The following is a 17,231-nucleotide window of genomic DNA, read 5'->3' as shown; positions in this document are numbered from 1 at the left end:
AGGCATGTGCTTGGAGCACTGGTGCTTGGAGCCGCTGCTAGCTAGAGGGGGGCTTGAGAGCTTATCACAGCAATACAGTGTGAAGGGAGCCCAGGCTGGTGAGTCAGGTAGGCTCAGTGGTACCTCAGTTCCAGCTAGCTCCCCAGGGGGAAGCAGTTACAGTGTTAAGTGAAAAGACTGAACAGCTGGATTTTCACATGCAAGTACAAGAGAGATGTCAGTCACGCCAGTGATGCAATGAAAAACATTGCATGCAATTTGAGATTTATTTTTTTACTTCTCTGTCCTAGAGTATCTTGCATAGCTAAGAATGTAGTTGAGGAGGTACAATGTCAGGTGGAACTTATCTGATGTTTCTTATTAGTCAGGGTGCCTGATCTCCTGCATACTTCTCCTGCTCCAAATAAGGTTTAGGTAAGTTTATATGGTCAGACTTACCTCCTTCCTGGGGCTTGGGCTATTGATAACTCAGGCTGAGGATTATGTTCTGTTTTTATTATCTGAGTGTGCTCCTAAAGCTGAATGACTTGCCTGCAAGACCTCTGTCTCTAGTTCCTTCTGCTCTGGTTACATCCACCTCTCCTACGTTCTGCCACTATGAGTAGGCAAAATTTTAGCAGCTTTGTCTAGGGCTCAAATTCTTGCTTAACAGGGAAGGACAACAGATGAGCTGTACCATCCAGTTACAAGACTTCACAGGCAACAGCTCATGGGGTCTGTACTTCCCTGCAAATGAACTCATGCTCCTCCTTGAGGCACAGGAAGAGAGGATGCCCTGCCATCCCTTTCCCAAAGACCATGAAAATTGGGTCAGTACTAAACCTGCTTTGCAACTCCCTAGGGAAAAAAAAATTGCAGGCTACTCAACAGATTTATTGTCAGATATATTGCAGGGCCTGCCTGGCAGTACTTTTAGGTGCTTGCTTTTACCTGTTGTGAAGAAAGAGTGGTCAGGGTACTAGCCCGGGACTTAGGAAACCTAGATTCACCTCTTCACTCTGTCACAGACTCCCTTGATGACTTTTTTCAAAAGTCACTTACACTGTCTCTCTCTCTGCCTCAGTTCTCCATCTACAAAATGGGGAAAATAGTATTGCCCTCATAGGGAAGATGAGGATAAAAACATTACAGACTGTGAGGTGCTCTGATACTATGGTTGTAGGGGCCATGCAAGTACTCAGGTATCTAATCTGTCTTTTCTATCTCTACCATGCTCCTGACCATGGAAACTGTTTTATTATTAAGGTTGCAATTTAGTGATGGAGGTCATGGAATCAGTGATTTCCAAAGACTTCCATGACTTCAACCAGCACCAGCTGGGAGCTGCAGGGTCCCCTGCCGTTGGCAGAGGCTGGAAGATGCATTGCCACCACAGGTGGTGGGGGGAGCCCTGCAGCTTCCCGCCACTGCTCCTGGCCACCGTGGGCGGCGGGGGGACCCAGCAGCAAGAGGGACTTCTGCTACTCCTGGCCACCACAGGTGGCAAAAGCGACCTCTGCTACTTCTAGCCACCTCAGGCAGCAAGATGGATCCCAGCAGCTTGAAGCCACCAGCAGAGGGAAACCCTGGAGCTCCCAGCCCCTCTCTTCTCCCTCCCCCTCCATCCCCCCATTGCCCAGGCTACTCATTTTGTCATGGGTATTTTTAGTAAAAATCACAGACAGGTCACAGGCTTCTGTGAATTTTTCATTATTGCCCATGACCTGTCCTTGACTTTTTTTTTTTAACTAAAAATATCCATGACAAAAACTTAACATTAATTATTACTCACATCAGTTTCTCTTCTCTGTATAATAAACACCTCAAAATGCCATGTTTCCTCTCTTAGATTTCTCAGTTGAGTCCTTCCATAGATGACAAAGTCTCCATGAATTTCCAGCCTTTTAAGCAAAAACACACACTGACCAAAAACCAATCAATCTTGTTGATTAGGCATTTTCACTCACTAAAATACTTTTGTTAGGAAGATGAGCACTTGAGACAAACAATATTTATGAAGCCTGGAAGGGAATGAGAACCGTAAAGTCCCCCATGCAGGTTGTCTAAATAAAATTAGATGGATCTGTCTTTAGGGAAACCTAGATTGGATCTATTTTTTCTCATGCTAGGTACTGTATTTACTCTGTTTGGATTTGGTCTCTCTATTTATATTGTAATATCTAAAACCATGTGCGTGCATTTTTTATTCCATTTTATTCAGATACTTCATTCATTCAAATAAGAAACTGGTGTCCATTATGGTAATTAGATACTGTGACAGACCCAGGCCAGTGGGGTACAGGAGTCTGGTAGAGGGCAAATATACTGGTCACTGGATGAGTAGTTTTCTGTTCCCTGAGTGACCAAGGCAGGGGCTGCACTAGAGTAATCAGGAACCTGCTAGAACCAGTTAAGGCAGACAGGCTGATTGGATCACCTGCAGCCAATCAAGGCAGGCTAATCAGGGCACCAGGGTTTAAAAAGAAGCTCACTCCAGTCAGGTGAGGAGGAGCCAGAGGAGAGGAAGTGTGTGTGAGGAGCTGGGAGCAAGAGGTGCAAGGAGCTGAGAGTGAGAGGGTGTGCTGCTGGAGGACTAAGGAGTACAAGCGTTATCAGACACCAGGAGGAAGGTCCTGTGGTGAGGATAAAGAAGGTGTCTGGAGGAGGCCATGGGGAAGTAGCCCAGGGAGTTGTAGCTGTCATGCAGCTGTTACAAGAGGCACTATAGACAGCTGCAATCCACAGGGCTCTGGGCTGGAACTTGGAGTAGAGGGCGGGCCTGGGTTCCTCCCAACTCCTGATCAGACACAGGAGGAGTTGATCCAGACTGTGGGGAAGATCACTGAGGTGAGAAAATCTGCTAATAAGCGTGGAACCCACCAAGGTAGAGGAGGAACTTTGTCAAAATACTATATTATTTTTTCTATTCTTGGTGCTAGGGCTGACAGAAAACTACTCTATCAACTTAGTTTAAACTCCAATATAATCACACTCCCACCCCTTTAATAACAATATTGCTTTGTAATCCTCATGACTGTTTGGCTTCCTAGTCTAGGACATTGTGAAAAGATGGGATAATACTTCACAACTAATGGGATGCATTTCTTTGTCCTGACATTACAGTTAATCCTGAATTGGATCAGTATTGTGTGTGTTGGAGTAACCTTAACTTGGCTTAGCATTGAAAGGCTTGTATAAGACACCTCTTAACGCCAATTTAAAAACCACCAGAACAACTTCTTGTCCTTTTTCAGTAGAAAATGTGCCAATCAGGATCTTTTTTTTTTTTTTCTTTCCAGAAATGGTCAATTCCTAGAAAAATGTGCAGTTCTCTTAGAAGAAAAAAAAATAAAAGTAAAGTAGTAATAGTGAAATTTCACCAGGATCTCAGCTCTTATAAGTCAGAGTCAGAAAACAGCTATGGAGTCTGATTCTTGTCTGAGTGGTGTAAATTAAAAGAAACTCTATTGATGTCGATGGAACTATGTCTGTGTAAAAACTGGTAGGAACATAAGAATGGCCATACTGTGTCAGACCAATGGTCCATGCAGTATCCTGTCTTCCAACAGTGGCTAGTGCCAGATGCTTCAGAGGGAATGAACAGAACCGGGCAATTATCGAGTGATCCATTCAGTCCAGTACTAGCTTCTGGTAAGCAGAGGTTTAGGGACACCCAGAGCATGTGGTTGCATCCCTGACTATTTTGGATAATAGATATTGATGGACCTATCCTCTGCGAACCTATCCAACTCTTTTCTGAATCTCGTTATACTTTTAACCTTCACAACATCCCCCGGCAAACAAGTTCCATGAGTTGACTCTGTGTCATGTGAAGAAATACTTCCTTTTATTTGTTTTAAACCTGCTGCTTATTAATTTCATCTGGTGACCCTTAATTCTTGTGTTCTGTAAAATAACACTTCCCTATTCACTTTCTCCACACCATTCCCTATTTTCTAGATGTGTATCATATCTCCCCTTAGTCATCCCTTTTCTAAGATGAATGGTCTCAGCCCACGTCTACACTACAAACTTATGTTGGTATAACTGTTGCTCAGGGGTGTGGAAAATCCATACCCCCAAGCAACACAGTTATACCGACCGAACTCTCTGTAGACAATGCTATGTCGATGGGAGAGCTTCTCTTGTCAACATAGCTACTGCCTCGTGTGAAGGTGGAGTTCCTGTGCCAATGGGAGAAGCTCTCCTGTCGGCGTAGTGTTTTCACTAAGCACCTCAGCCATGCAACTGCACCACTGCTGTTGTAGCACTGTAAGTGTAAACAGTCTTTTAATCTCTCCTCATATGGCAGCTGTTCCATGCACCTAATCATTTTTGTAGCCCTTCTCTGTATTCTTTTCCAATTCTAATATAACTCTTTTTGAGCAGATGTTAAGAACTACACACAGTATTCAAGATGTGGGTGTACCATGGATTTATGTAGTGGCACTATGGATATCTTGTTTTATTATCTAGCCCTTTCCTAACGGTTCTTAGTGGTGTAACCGAAAGGATGATCAGGCCCATTGTTTGAAGTTGTCTAGCCCATCCATTTGGGGAACAATTTTGGATTGTTCCCTACAGTACATTTTTTAGTGTGTTGGCCAGTCTGGATTTAAATGTTTCAAGGGCTGAGACTTCCATCACAACTCAGATTTGTCTGGTGGGAATTATTCCACTGTTCCTTTAAAAATGTGTGAAATGGTCTTTAGGGGGAGTGAGTTAACCTTTATTTTTAAACCCAGAAGAGCCTGACCTACAGAAACAAGTACAATTCTGCTGTGGAAAAGGGTGGGAGATGGGAATTGGCTGCAGTGCGCAGGGAGGCCACATCTTTTGCACACGCTGACATTCTGCTGCAAGTAGGTTTGTTGCGCTCCAGCATGCAGGAGGCTGGAGAATGGATTATGCAGTCTCTGTGGCTCCAGCAATACAATGTTATTTCTTTGCTTTCCACATCTGCCCCCCCATGCCCTTATGGAGAGTGGCCAGTCTCGTGTGTTATAGGGCTGTGAGGCTGCTGTATGGGCTGTGGATTAGCTGTACTGCCACTCTGTGGTTTGGGAAAAGATTCCTTCCATTCACAAGTATCAGGGCATAGCCATGTTAGTCTGTATCCACAAAAACAACAAGAAGTCCAGTGACACCTTAAAGACTAACAGATTTATTTGGGCATAAGCTTTCAGAATTACAGAAATTCTCACTCCATGGATCTGAAGAAGTAGGTTTTTTACCCACGAAAGCTTATGCCCAAATAAATCTGTTAGTCTTTAAGGTGCCACTGGACTCCTTGCTGTTCTTCCACCCACAGGGATCAATAACAAGGGCTATGCACTGGTTCTAGTCTTTGGCCCTGTATGATTAACAATTTGATAGCACTACTAGGTGAAACAACTGCTAAAATGCACAAAAATCCTCTCCCTGGTAATAGTGGACTAGAAATCTATAAGGAAACCCTTTTTTATGCTCGTAGACAAATCAGTCTTTGAATAGACTGAACAGAGACACTGGCTTTATGGCTTATTACAACAACCCACTAACTCCCTCTTTTTGTCACAACTGCCGGGGATTAATGGACCATTCCACCTTGAATGGTCCCATAATATGTGCTAACTACTTATGCTAAACAATCTGTTCCATCTTGCATTTGTGCTGTGATGGCAGGAGTCGTTTCTTGAGCCTAAAGAAGAGCTGCTGTATGTAAACTAATAAGGGCTTGTCTACATCACAAAGTTGCAGCGCTGGTGAGGGGGTTACAGCGCTGCAACTTAGGAGGTGTACACATCTGCAGGGCATCACCAGCGCTGCAACTCCCTGTTTGCAGCGCTGGCCGTACTCCCGTTTTGTCTCGGGTGTAGAGGATCCAGCGCTGGTGATCCAGCGCTGGTAATCAAGTGTAGACACTTACCAGCGCTTTTCTTGACCTCCGTGGAATAAGCAGGTATCCCAGCATACCTGAGGAAGCGTCCGGTAATCAAGCAGGTCTCCTTCCCCGGTTTGCATGGGGGTTCGGGGAACGCGAGAGCAAACCGCGGCGAAGCTGGTCTCCTTTCCCGGTTTGCTCTCGCGTTCCCGAACCCCCGTGCAAGCAGGTCTCCTTCCCTGCGGTTTGCAGGGGGGGTTGGGGAACGCGAGAGCAAACCGCGGCGAAGCTGGTCTCCTTCCCCGGTTTGCTCTCACGTTCCCCGAACCCCCCTTGAAGCCGCCCAACAGCGCTGCAGTGTGGCCACATCTAACACCACCAGTGTGGCCACATCTAACACAGCCACTCTGCAGCGCTGGCCCTATACAGCTGTACTAATACAGCTGTAACAACCAGCGCTGCAAAATTGTAGATGTAGACATACCCTGAAAAGCTTGCCTCTCAGCACAGAAGTTGGCCCAATCAAAGATATTTACCCTCACCCACCTTGTCTGTGTTTGAATGGTTCTAAATTAAACACAGTCCACTTGATGGTAACAAAGTCACATGCTGCTTTATATCTAATCTCACAGTAAATGCTCTATGCTGGGCAGTTCAGGGACAAACCGCTGCATTAGTCCATATTATTTGTCACACCTAGGCCTGGTCTACGCTGAGGGGAGGGGGAGAATCAATCTAAGATACGCAACTTCAGCTACAAGAATAGCATAGCTGAAGTTGACGTATTTTAGATCGATTTAGATTGACTTACTTTGCGGTGCGGGATTGACGGCTGCCGCTCCCCCATCGACTCCACTTCCGCCTCTCGCCCTGATGGAATTCCGGAGTCGACGGGAAGTGCATCGATGTATTGTGTCTAGACAAGATGCAATACATCGATCCCTGATAGATCGATCGCTACCTGCCAATCCAGTGGGTAGTGTAGACTTACCCTTATCTGGAGTTTTATTAGCTTCCCTGCTGCAACCTCTTTTTTTAGAGAGACAAGTTTTAAAAGTCAAATCCAATCTTTTAATTTTGCAGATGCAAATGAGGTCATGCAATCATTTTAACTGTTGGAGTAAATCTATAGCTGAGAGATTTCATCCTCACTTGTAAATCTCCCCCCTCTCCCCCCACCCCCCAAAAAAGGTCCATTTACTGGACAATTTAAAAATCAGGTCCATTGAACTGCAAATATTGTAGAAGCTTATTTGGAAACATGTTGATTATCTCTGCATTTATTTAAATGTGGCAGGTATTGCGGGAAGATGGTGGCAGATTCAAATTTATATGGAGTGAATTTTTTTTTGATAAATATTAGGAAAAAGATTATATTCTCCCGGGATTGCTGTTGGAAATACACGAGGTTAACTGAGCTAGCCACTAGGTGGCACCTGTGATCTATTAAAAGACTCTAATGTCAGCTTTTTAACTAACATGGGAAATATTTTATATCTAGGTAGGGCAAGTGTATTGGTGATACTAATTTTCTTCCTAACATTTGTTGGGGCACAATTGCATCATGATAGATTGTGGGATAGATAGATTGTGGGAGCCAGAAGCAGTAAATCCCCTGATGACAAGGTAGTTGTGTCCTGAAAACTTGTCAACTCTTTGACAGCAGAAATCTTTGACCCTGAATAAGGTTTAAGAAACAAATGTTTCCGTCTGCTCCATAGTTTGTTGCAGACATTTTTATCTGTGGAAGTGAACAGAGCAGGCCCCACTGGACTTCTGCATTAACAATGCTCCTCTCTTCCTTTTTCCCCCAGTTTCATTTATTTTTAATATCTGTTCTGTTTTGCTCAGTCTATTTTGTTTAGGCAAAATGGCAAGACATAATTTTTTTCAGAAGTGGTCATGTTTCAATCATGTTGGAAATCAAAATTGAAGACCTCAGTTGCTGTGAGCCACTGTTGCTCAGAGCACAGTCTAACCCACAGATCTTTCTGCTTTTTGCTAGAGATGGCTCAAAGCCCTACCTGTGAAATTTAACCCTTTCAAATTTAGGGCAGAACAGATTAATTGAAATCTGTCAGTCCAGTTCCTAGTCACATTGAGTCATGCCTCAGAAGAGCATTTGTCCTTGTAAGATTTAAACGCCCCAGTGATCCTCAGACATGGCTTAACTTGGAGGTATCTTATTGTTGTCTCTGGGACTACTGCTCCAGTGGTCCTGAAATAATGTATCCAGCAGCATAGTATTTCATAATTCATAAGAGGACAAAGACTGTTCTAGGAAGTTCTGAAGAGACATCCCTCATTCCATTTGGTGACAATCCGGTAGATTCCAAAAGCAAAAAATAGCTCACTGTCGGTACTCTATGAGGCAGAGCTAAACCACTCCTAGAAGAGACGGTGAAATAACCTGCAGCGAGGAGAATGCACCCCATAGGAGACAAGAAAATCTCCTCACTTCAGTTCAAACAGTGTGTGGCAGGAATATCATATACAAGTATTTGACATTTTAGCAGGTCTAGTCATTAGAGAGGGCAAGAGAAATATTACCTGTGGACAGTGAACATTCTGGTACCTTCCTCACACCTGCTGTAAGCGCGGTACTGTGTTTACAACAGTAAAAGTGCAGGCAGCTTGCATTAACTGAAATAGGGCAAGCCCCATTTGTATAAAGGAAAACTTCTTGCTTTATCCTAGCTTCAGTTTCCTCAGTATTTTTCATATGGCATTTAATAGTGGAGTATCCTCAAGGAAGTTTTGCATGCCAAACTCAGATTTTTCTCATGTTCTTTTAGACTGAGTAGAGATGCCAAGTTTAGTGTTTAGGAAGCTCTGTCTATGTAGCTTCCTTACATTCTTAATTAGTATAGAGAACAAAGACTCAACACGCGGAATGCCTGAATTCCTGGTGACCTTTCACTGCAAACTGTGAAGTTTGCTCACTAAACTCAAGGTATATTTAGGCTTCATTATACAGGCTGCAAGAGGGTCACTCTTCTTTCCCTTTCTAGATCATTACTTATTAGTGACAGCTTCCCAAACACAATGAAGGGTGGGAGAACTTGTCTGAGTAAATTCCAAAATCTATTCCAGCTTTTGCAGGCTCAAAATTGTAACCTTCACATTGAGCTTTTTCAAAAATAGCTGTCACGCAGACAAAGTGGCATGAGTTATACCAGCGGTACCTCATATGTATCATATATGGCAGTATCCTAATGGAATTGTCCAAAACATGTGGTAAAATCCTACAGTTATTTCTCAGTTAAAACTTAATTGATCTCAGCCTCTCTATCCAGCATTCATTCTCTCATGTTAAATCACTGAAAAGGATGCTGAAGAGAACCTGTTGAAGTCAATGCGAGTTTCAGCTAAGTAAAGAAAGCAGGATTTGATTTAGTGGTAATGCTACTATGAACTGTGATTGTTAGTGCAGAATATTGCAGGGTTTTGTTTCCTCTTGTTTAAAGGATACATTTAAACATTTGTATGTTTGTCATTTTAGAGTTTTCAAAGCAGCTGTGTTGTATTTGTAAGTTTTTAGTGTTCAGAAAGTTTAGCTGTGTAAGAAATATTGTGGCTGCATGTCAATTTAATATCCTAATAGGTTCAAATACTAATATCGATATCAGTATAAGTTGCATATCTCTTGTTTAAGTGCTTCTGTAATTTTAGTGAGTTGGCAAGCACTGACAATATTCTCCGCACTAAGACACAGGTATTAAGACAGTTTCTGCCTCTGAAAGCTTACCCTCTGGAAAACAGGAACAGAAAGATAAGATTTTCTAGGAGACTGAGCTGCAAGCAAATATATTTATCTGTAACAGATACACTATGATCTCACCGAAAGCTTTTTCATAAGGAATAATTGGTTGAATACATTTAAGTGAATTATGCGCTTTGGGGAGAAGAAGTTGCACTTAAAGTGCTATCCTTCCTTGGTCATAGTAGTTGTGGAAAAAGCATATGCAGTACAAACTCCTAATTGCACCTCTGTTTTCTCTATGCACTGCTGTTACTGAATGACCTGTTAACAAACCATACACTTCAAAGCACCTAGAAGCTAGGGTGACCAGGTGTTCAGTTTTCAACCGAAACACCCAGTTGAAATGGGATCCTGGTGGCACCAATCAGCACTGCTGACTGGATCATTGACTGTCGGGTTGGCACCGCTACACAGTGGGACTGGCAGGCTCCCTCCTAGTTTCTGTGCCACGTGGCTCCTGGGAAGCAGCCACCATGTCCCCCCTACCTCTGGCTCCTATGCATAGGGACAGCCAGGGGGCTCTGCATGCTGCCCCCACCCCAAGCAGCATCCCCGTAGCTTCCATTGGCCAATTTGAGCTGCCGGGGTGGTGCCTGCGGATGGGGCAGGGTGCAGAGCCACCTAGCCACGCCCACACCCCCTCCCACACCTTAGCTCCCTGAGACAGCCTGGTGAAAATGAGCAAGTGAGTGAGGGTGAGGAGGGTGTGTATGTGGCTAAAATCCTCTCTTCTGCCTAAGTAATTTAGCTGGGGGTACTGATGGCCTCCTATCAGGGCACTGAGGAAAAACAGAGTCACTCCAGGGTCACTATTCCATTGTATTGACTGAAAAAGCCTCTGCACCTGTCTCAATGTGGGGAGAAGTAGAGGATTCTTGGAGCAGTGGGTCCCTCCAGACCTTACTTCCCTTCCCATGACCCACATCTTTGTGAGAGCAGCAGGCAGAATTGGAGCCTCCCAAATCCCCGCCAACCCCCTGCCTCCCTCCCTTGGCAGTATAACTGCACTGCTCCACTGTCAGGGTGTTTTGTTTCTGCAGAGGGTGAAGAAGAGGGTTTGTCCCTGTGATTTGAATCTCATCTACTGCACACTCATGAGGTGCCTTTGTATCCTCACCAAGTGGTAGCAATCTGATGTGATGGCTGCCACGGGGTGAGTCTGTTTTGTGCCTTTTCTATTTGCATCCATTTTAAATATGTTTGAGTGACCAAGAAAAAAAACACATTTGTGATTTATTCACAGTAACCTCTGCATTGGCTGATGAAGGAAACACATTCACCAATGAGAAAAGGGAACTGTATGTCTAAACTATTTCACAGAACTGCTTTAATTGAGGGGGGAAAGAGACCATTTATTCCCCCTTCCTACCCAACTTTTTTATTTTTCTAATTCCCCTTTAATTTCCTCCCAACCTGTACCAGCGAGAGGAGTGTAAGGCTGGGATTTTCAAGAGGGACTAAGGGAGTTAGGTTTCCAACTCCTATATAAAGTCAATGAGAGTTGGACACCTGGGAAAAATTGTTCAGTACTTAAGTGATTTAGGAATCTGTCTCTTTCAAAGCTGTCTAAGTCCCATTGAATGTCATGCAGCACTAGTGGATCTCAATACAGGACCAGAGCCCGAAGGAGAAAGACAGAGAAGACAGGGCAAACTAAACTTCATGAGGGTGTTGGCAAAGAAAGTGGATTTGAATGGAGATAAGGTGATGAGTATAACAAATGTGACTGAATTGGTGAAACTTGCATGCTAAGGGCCACAGAGGGGAGTTCTTTAGAAAAAGAAACCTACAAGAGGCCATAAGGATTCATAAATTGCAATTGCCCTATTCTCCACTTAAACTTCTCATTCTGGGTATGTAAATTAAACCAGCTTAAGACCCCCAGCCACTTACAGCTACTTTTCCCCATCATCCATAGCATATCTGCATTTGACCCAATATATTTTCCCTCTGCTTTGTGGATTAAATTAGCGAATGTTTGTGAAGCTAAACTATTCACCCTGGCCATTTTTCTGATTGCCCTCCCCCCATTTCAATGGGCATTTTCAAATATTTTAATTAAAAAAAGTTATTAAAATACTGCATCCATCCACTTACTGACAGCTGAGTGGGGCTAACACCATATTAGAATAAAGCATAGAAAGCCAAGGCTCTTTGAAACAAGTGAGATGCACACACAATTGCATTTTAAAATATTTTATTACTTAAAAAAACCCTAAATCTCCTAGTCTAGAAATTTTTCAGATTATTGATATTTTTATATGTAAAACTATTATGTCAAGCATTTAAAACTGGCATCAAACAATATTTTCATATCCCCAAGGATTTTTTCTGAGAATCCTTACCTGTTTTGTATTTAAAATGACATACTAAAATAAGTGCATGCGATTAAGGAAGATGGGTATGTTATATTTTATGAAAGAAACCCAGCAGAACTGTTTGTGGGGATATTTAGTTACAGGAAACCCATTTGCTGAGCCCCCTACTTCAGTTGAAACAAATAAAATGTTGGTTTTGGTTGGAGCTCAGAAATTTTATTGGATCCAAATGCCTTTCAGATACCCAAGTTTGAAAATGTTCAGGACTGCCTATGAAGATAGGGCTAGGGCTTTATTTCAGGATCTATATCTAAAAATCTTGAATTTTGACCAGGTTTCTATCAAGATCTGAACGTTAAGTTCAGGTGTATTTCTGTACACTGGAACAGGTCAGAAAAAGGGGGGAAATGGCAGTTTTCCTAATTTTTCACTAAAATTTTGAAAATGTACAATGCTATTCTACTTTATGTATGTGTTTCTGAAAAGAAAAGGCATTGATTTTGATCTTCTTAACACAGTGCTGTAGACAAAGCATTAGACTGGAGTCACAATAGCTGAGTTCTGTTCCCAACTCTGCCATTGACTTATTGAGACATTGAACAAATCACTTAAACTCTCTATGCTTCAGTCTCCCTTTCTGTAAAATGGGGATAATGATGCTTACTCATCTTTGCAAAGAACTATGTGCTAATTATTCTTTTTAGCTGTCTGATAAAATATTCAGTAATTCCTATATAACCATATGTACAGTTTTAAGAATAACATGGTAGCATCCCTATGGAAAACTCCTGTGGGATTGGCTAGAAAATAACCGTTCTTTATAATGTTTTAACAAACTTCTGTAGAAATGTATAGCTAGGTAATAAGAGCCCAATCCAATTCCTGTTGATGGATCTTTTCATTGGCTTTGACCAACTGTGTTTTGGATCAGGGTTTGAAAGCTCTAATAAATTCAGTAGGAAGTTTCAAACCTTCTGTAGAAAGGGTCTCTTTCTCTATTAAATTTTAGGGGTTGGATACTTCAGTTGCACCAAGCTCACAAAGCTGTGAGAAAGAGCCATCTTTCTGCTCCCCCTCTTTTAGGGCCAGGTAGGACATTGGGCCACTAAGTTACACTGAGTGGGACGGTCAGCGGGGACAGCTCCATTGACTGAGTATTGCACAACACTGTCTGAGGAGGTGGAACAGGTGCAAAAAAGAGGTGTGTGTAACCAAGGCTGAGGATACAGCTCTATAGGGTTTTAGAGTTATTTTTATTGTAAGCGGTTGGTTTCATCCCAAGTAAGTTCTATTGGACTTTTTTTCTATAAAAGATCAAAACAATTAAATGTGCTTTTTCCTCTTTTATATGGACACTCAAACATCTGAGGAATTTGCATGATTCATTCTCAACAAATGGATTTTTTTAAAATTAAATTAAATAATAATGTATCTTATTAGACAACAATGATTTTTAGTTCCAAAAGTCACATTTGAGAATACATAATAGTCCTGACTCTGGATACTATGAGATAATGTCTACTTGTAAGAAACTTTTCCATTAAAGCTCAAAATCATGTGTACCATCTACTTGCTATTACTCAGAGATATTAAACAGAGTGACACTGCTCTGTGATTTTTATACACAGACACACACACACACTATGGATATCACAAGTATATAATAAACATGATTCACTAGATACTAAATAGCCCTCAGTCAGCCCAAGAGAAAATTACTGTGCATCTCCCTCAATGGAAAAAAATCCTTTCCCAATGAAGCCCATAACTGATCCCTCTCTATCCCTAGAAAATATTAACAGAATTCTTTAAACAAGCAAGAGAAAATGCAAAATGTTACAAAAAAGTCTAACAATTACATGAAGAGCTACAAATCATATATTTTTTCTCACTTTGAATTTAGGAGATTTCCCCAATGGGGTATTTTCTTTAATTCTCTGGAAGAAAAAAAAAACATACTGAGATTGACTGCAAAGAAGTTTTGTAGTGGAGGAATTTCTACTTGAAATTCAAACAGCACATGGCAAACACTTGAGTAATTTAGCAAGTCCCATGGAAGATCCAAGTGATTATTTTAAGATTGCTTGAGTCTTTAACCAATTGTGTTCTGGCTTAGTCATTGTGGATATGCCATCTGGAGTTTCAAAACTGGATATACTTACATTTAGATTTTGGGAAGGGGCAGTACAGTGGATCAAAGTCACTTGTGGTTCCTCTTAAGAGGCCTGGATTCCGTGTCTGCTTTAGGTCAGTGAAGTAAGATATTTTGTTGATTCCAAATCAGCACCTATAAAAAGTTAGTTGTATTTTAAAACACCAGGTTAGAATTTAGACCATAATAAAGATACCGGCACTCCCAGTAACAAATAACATAAAGTATTCTCCTTTTTGCACAGACATCAAGAAATATTGACCAAGATTTTCAAATCCAAGTGGCTAAAATTAGCCTCTTAATGCCATATTTAGGCACCCAAATCAGTAGCCTGATTTTTCAAAAGTGCTCCACACCCAGTAGCTCCCGTTGACTTTAGCTGCAGTTGTAGGTGCTCCACACTTTTGCAATCAGGCTACTGATTTTAGGTGCCTAATTATAGACTAAAGAGTAGTAGGCAGTCATGTGTAAAAATCTTGACCATTGTTCTCAGGCAACCTATTTGGCTATAACTCAACAAATGGATTTTGATTTTCAGGAAAACTACTTGACTATTGTTTCCTAAGCATTGTGTCATGGCTGTGCAGAAGCATTTTTTTATCATTAGATGTGAAATTATCCAGGTGCCAGTACAGAGACAGATGGCAGTATTCCATTAAACATTACCTCAATAAAAGCACATAACTCTTGTGTGTGCACTGTGCTCTGAAAAGACACTGTTTTTTCAGTGGCTTTGAACTCCGTGTGATATGCTTAGCACCTCGCTGGACTGAACTCTAAGTATGAGGATGCTGGACATTCAGACAACAAGAGAATGCTAATATTTAACCACTGAGCTCTCCTTTAATAAAACAGAGCATGCATTGCTTCTTTTGCAGAATGCAAAAGAATTTAAGCCTGTTTTAAGGTAATGGCTTACTGTCATTAATTTTAAGACAAAAATTAATGACAGTAGGTCATCGTCATTTTTTAATAATGTCATTGCCTCTGAAAGTCCCATTAACAGTGGAAGAACACTATTCAGTGGTTCTCAAACTTCTGTACTGGTGACCCCTTTCACGTAGCAAGCCTCTGAGTGTGACCCCCCCCTTTATAAATTAAAAACACTTTTTTGTATATTTAACACCATTATAAATGCTAGCGGCAAAGCAGGGTTTGGGATGGATGCTGACAGTTCTGACCCCCCCAGGTAATAACCTCGTGACCCCCTGAGGGGTCCCGACCACCAGTTTGAGAACCCCAATAGCTCCTGAATTAGATTTTGTGAATTTCTCACAAAAGCTGAGTTACCTGAAAGCTTAGATGTAAATACTGTTGAGTGAAATGTATCAGGGGTTTGACACAAAATCCACTGAAGTCAATTAAGAGAATCTATCAACTTCAATGAACTTTGACTCAACCTGTGGATTCAGGCTCAATCCTACAAATTACTGAGCATTAATTTCAGTGAAACTGCCCACAGTCTTACAGTTAAGCAGATACATAAGTGCTTTGCTAGATCAAGACCAGAGAGTTCAGCACCTTGCAGGACTGAGTTCTTAAAAAGATTACAATAATGATAATTAATAATCTTTTCTTTAAAGCGACAAGAGTCCGATGGCACCTTATAGACTAACAGAAGTATTGTAGCATAAGCTTTCTTGGATGAATACCCACTTCGTCAGACGCATGTGGAGGAAATTTCCAGAGGCTGGTATAACTATGGAGGCAAGAATCAGTCTAGAGATAATGAGATTAGCTCAATCAGGGAGGATGAGGTCCTCTCCTAGCAGTTGAGGTGTGAACACTCTGCCCACATATTTACACCAGCGACACCATCACAGGACCAAACCAGATCAGCCACAACATCACCAGTTCATTCACTTGCACGTCCACCAATGTAATATACGCCATCATGTGCCATCAATGCCCCTCTGCTATGTACATTGGCCAAACTGGACAATCCCTACGTAAAAGGATAAATGGACACAAATCAGATATTAGGAATGGCAATCTACAAAAACCTGTAGGAGAACACTTCAATCTAACACACATTAGCAGATTTAAAGGTGGCCATCCTGCAGCAAAAAAACTTCAGGACCAGACTTGTAATGAGGCAGCTTGGCTCCCAGCCACCCCAGAGGACGAAGAGCCCCGTCGGAGGCCGTACTGGGTGGAGCTACAGAGCTCTGAGCCTGCCCAGCAAAGGGTCAAGCGCCGACCCGGAAGTATAAAGACGGGGCCTCTGAGCTCAGTGAGGCCCCAGCGGCCGGAGCGAGCGGACTTCCCTCCGGGAGCTCGGGACTGGGAGACTCCTGCAACCCAGGGTAGCCTGAATGTCCCCGTGCTCGTTATCCAGAGGAGCTGCCAGACCTACCCTCCAGCCCCAACTAGGACGAACTCATGCACCTGGACTCTGCGGAGGACGACCCCAGGATCCAGGTAAGCCCCGAGGGGGAGTCTGGAAGTAGCCTGGAGGCAGCCGACCCTAGTCTGGCCGCAGCAGAACCAGAGCCAATGTCAGTGTGTTGCGGCCAGGATCCCCACTTACACAGCAGCAGGTTGCCTGCCGCTGTTTAGGGCCCCAGGCTGGGATGCGGAGGAGTGGGCGGGCCTGAGTCCCGCCTGCCACCCCACTCACGGGTGGCAGCCTGCCTGTCATAAACAGATAAGTAAGAGTTAATAGAACAGAAGTACTTCATCTCTCTTTTGCCTGTAAAGGGTTAACAAGATCAGTGAGCCAGCCTGTCACCTGACCAGAGGACCAATCAGGAGACAGGATACTTTCAAATCTTGAGGGAGGGAAGTTTGTGTGTGTGCTGTTAGTTTTTGGTTGTTGTTCACTCTGGGGGCTCAGAGGGACCAGACGTGCAACCAGGTTTCTCTCCAATCTCTCCGATACAGGCTCTTATAAGTTCAGAATAGTGAGTACTCGGTATATAAAGCGAGTTAGGCTTATGGTTGTTTTCTTTATTTGCAAATGTGTATTTGGTTGGAAGGAGTTCAAATTTATATTTTGCTAAAAGGATTTTAATTTGTACTTGTATATTTAGGCTGGGAGGGTATTCCCAGTGTCTATAGCTGAAAGACCCTGTACATATTCCATCTTAAATTTACAAAGATAAATTTTATTGTTTTTTCTTTCTTTAATTAAAAGCTTTTTTTGTTTAAGAACCT

At 42.5% G+C, this 17,231-nt stretch overlaps 1 protein-coding gene across 3 annotated transcripts in view; it reads right to left on the bottom strand.

Annotated features, from left to right (window-relative positions):
- The window catches only part of COL8A1 (collagen type VIII alpha 1 chain), a 155,403-nt gene that overhangs the window by 44,577 nt on the left and 93,595 nt on the right, over positions 1-17,231 (bottom strand). For 2 of the 3 annotated variants that reach the window (XM_030583207.1, XM_030583214.1), the window contains exon 2: positions 14,086-14,210. The exons of the other annotated variant lie outside the window; for it this stretch is intronic. The gene's annotated coding sequence lies outside the window, so the exon portion shown is untranslated. The remainder of the gene's footprint in view (positions 1-14,085; positions 14,211-17,231) is intronic. 3 annotated transcript variants of the gene reach the window in all.

The sequence above is a fragment of the Gopherus evgoodei genome, chromosome 1 (genome assembly GCF_007399415.2).
Source record: "Gopherus evgoodei ecotype Sinaloan lineage chromosome 1, rGopEvg1_v1.p, whole genome shotgun sequence".
Taxonomy (NCBI): domain Eukaryota; kingdom Metazoa; phylum Chordata; order Testudines; family Testudinidae; genus Gopherus; species Gopherus evgoodei.
This window is presented reverse-complemented; position numbering and strand designations above follow the sequence as displayed.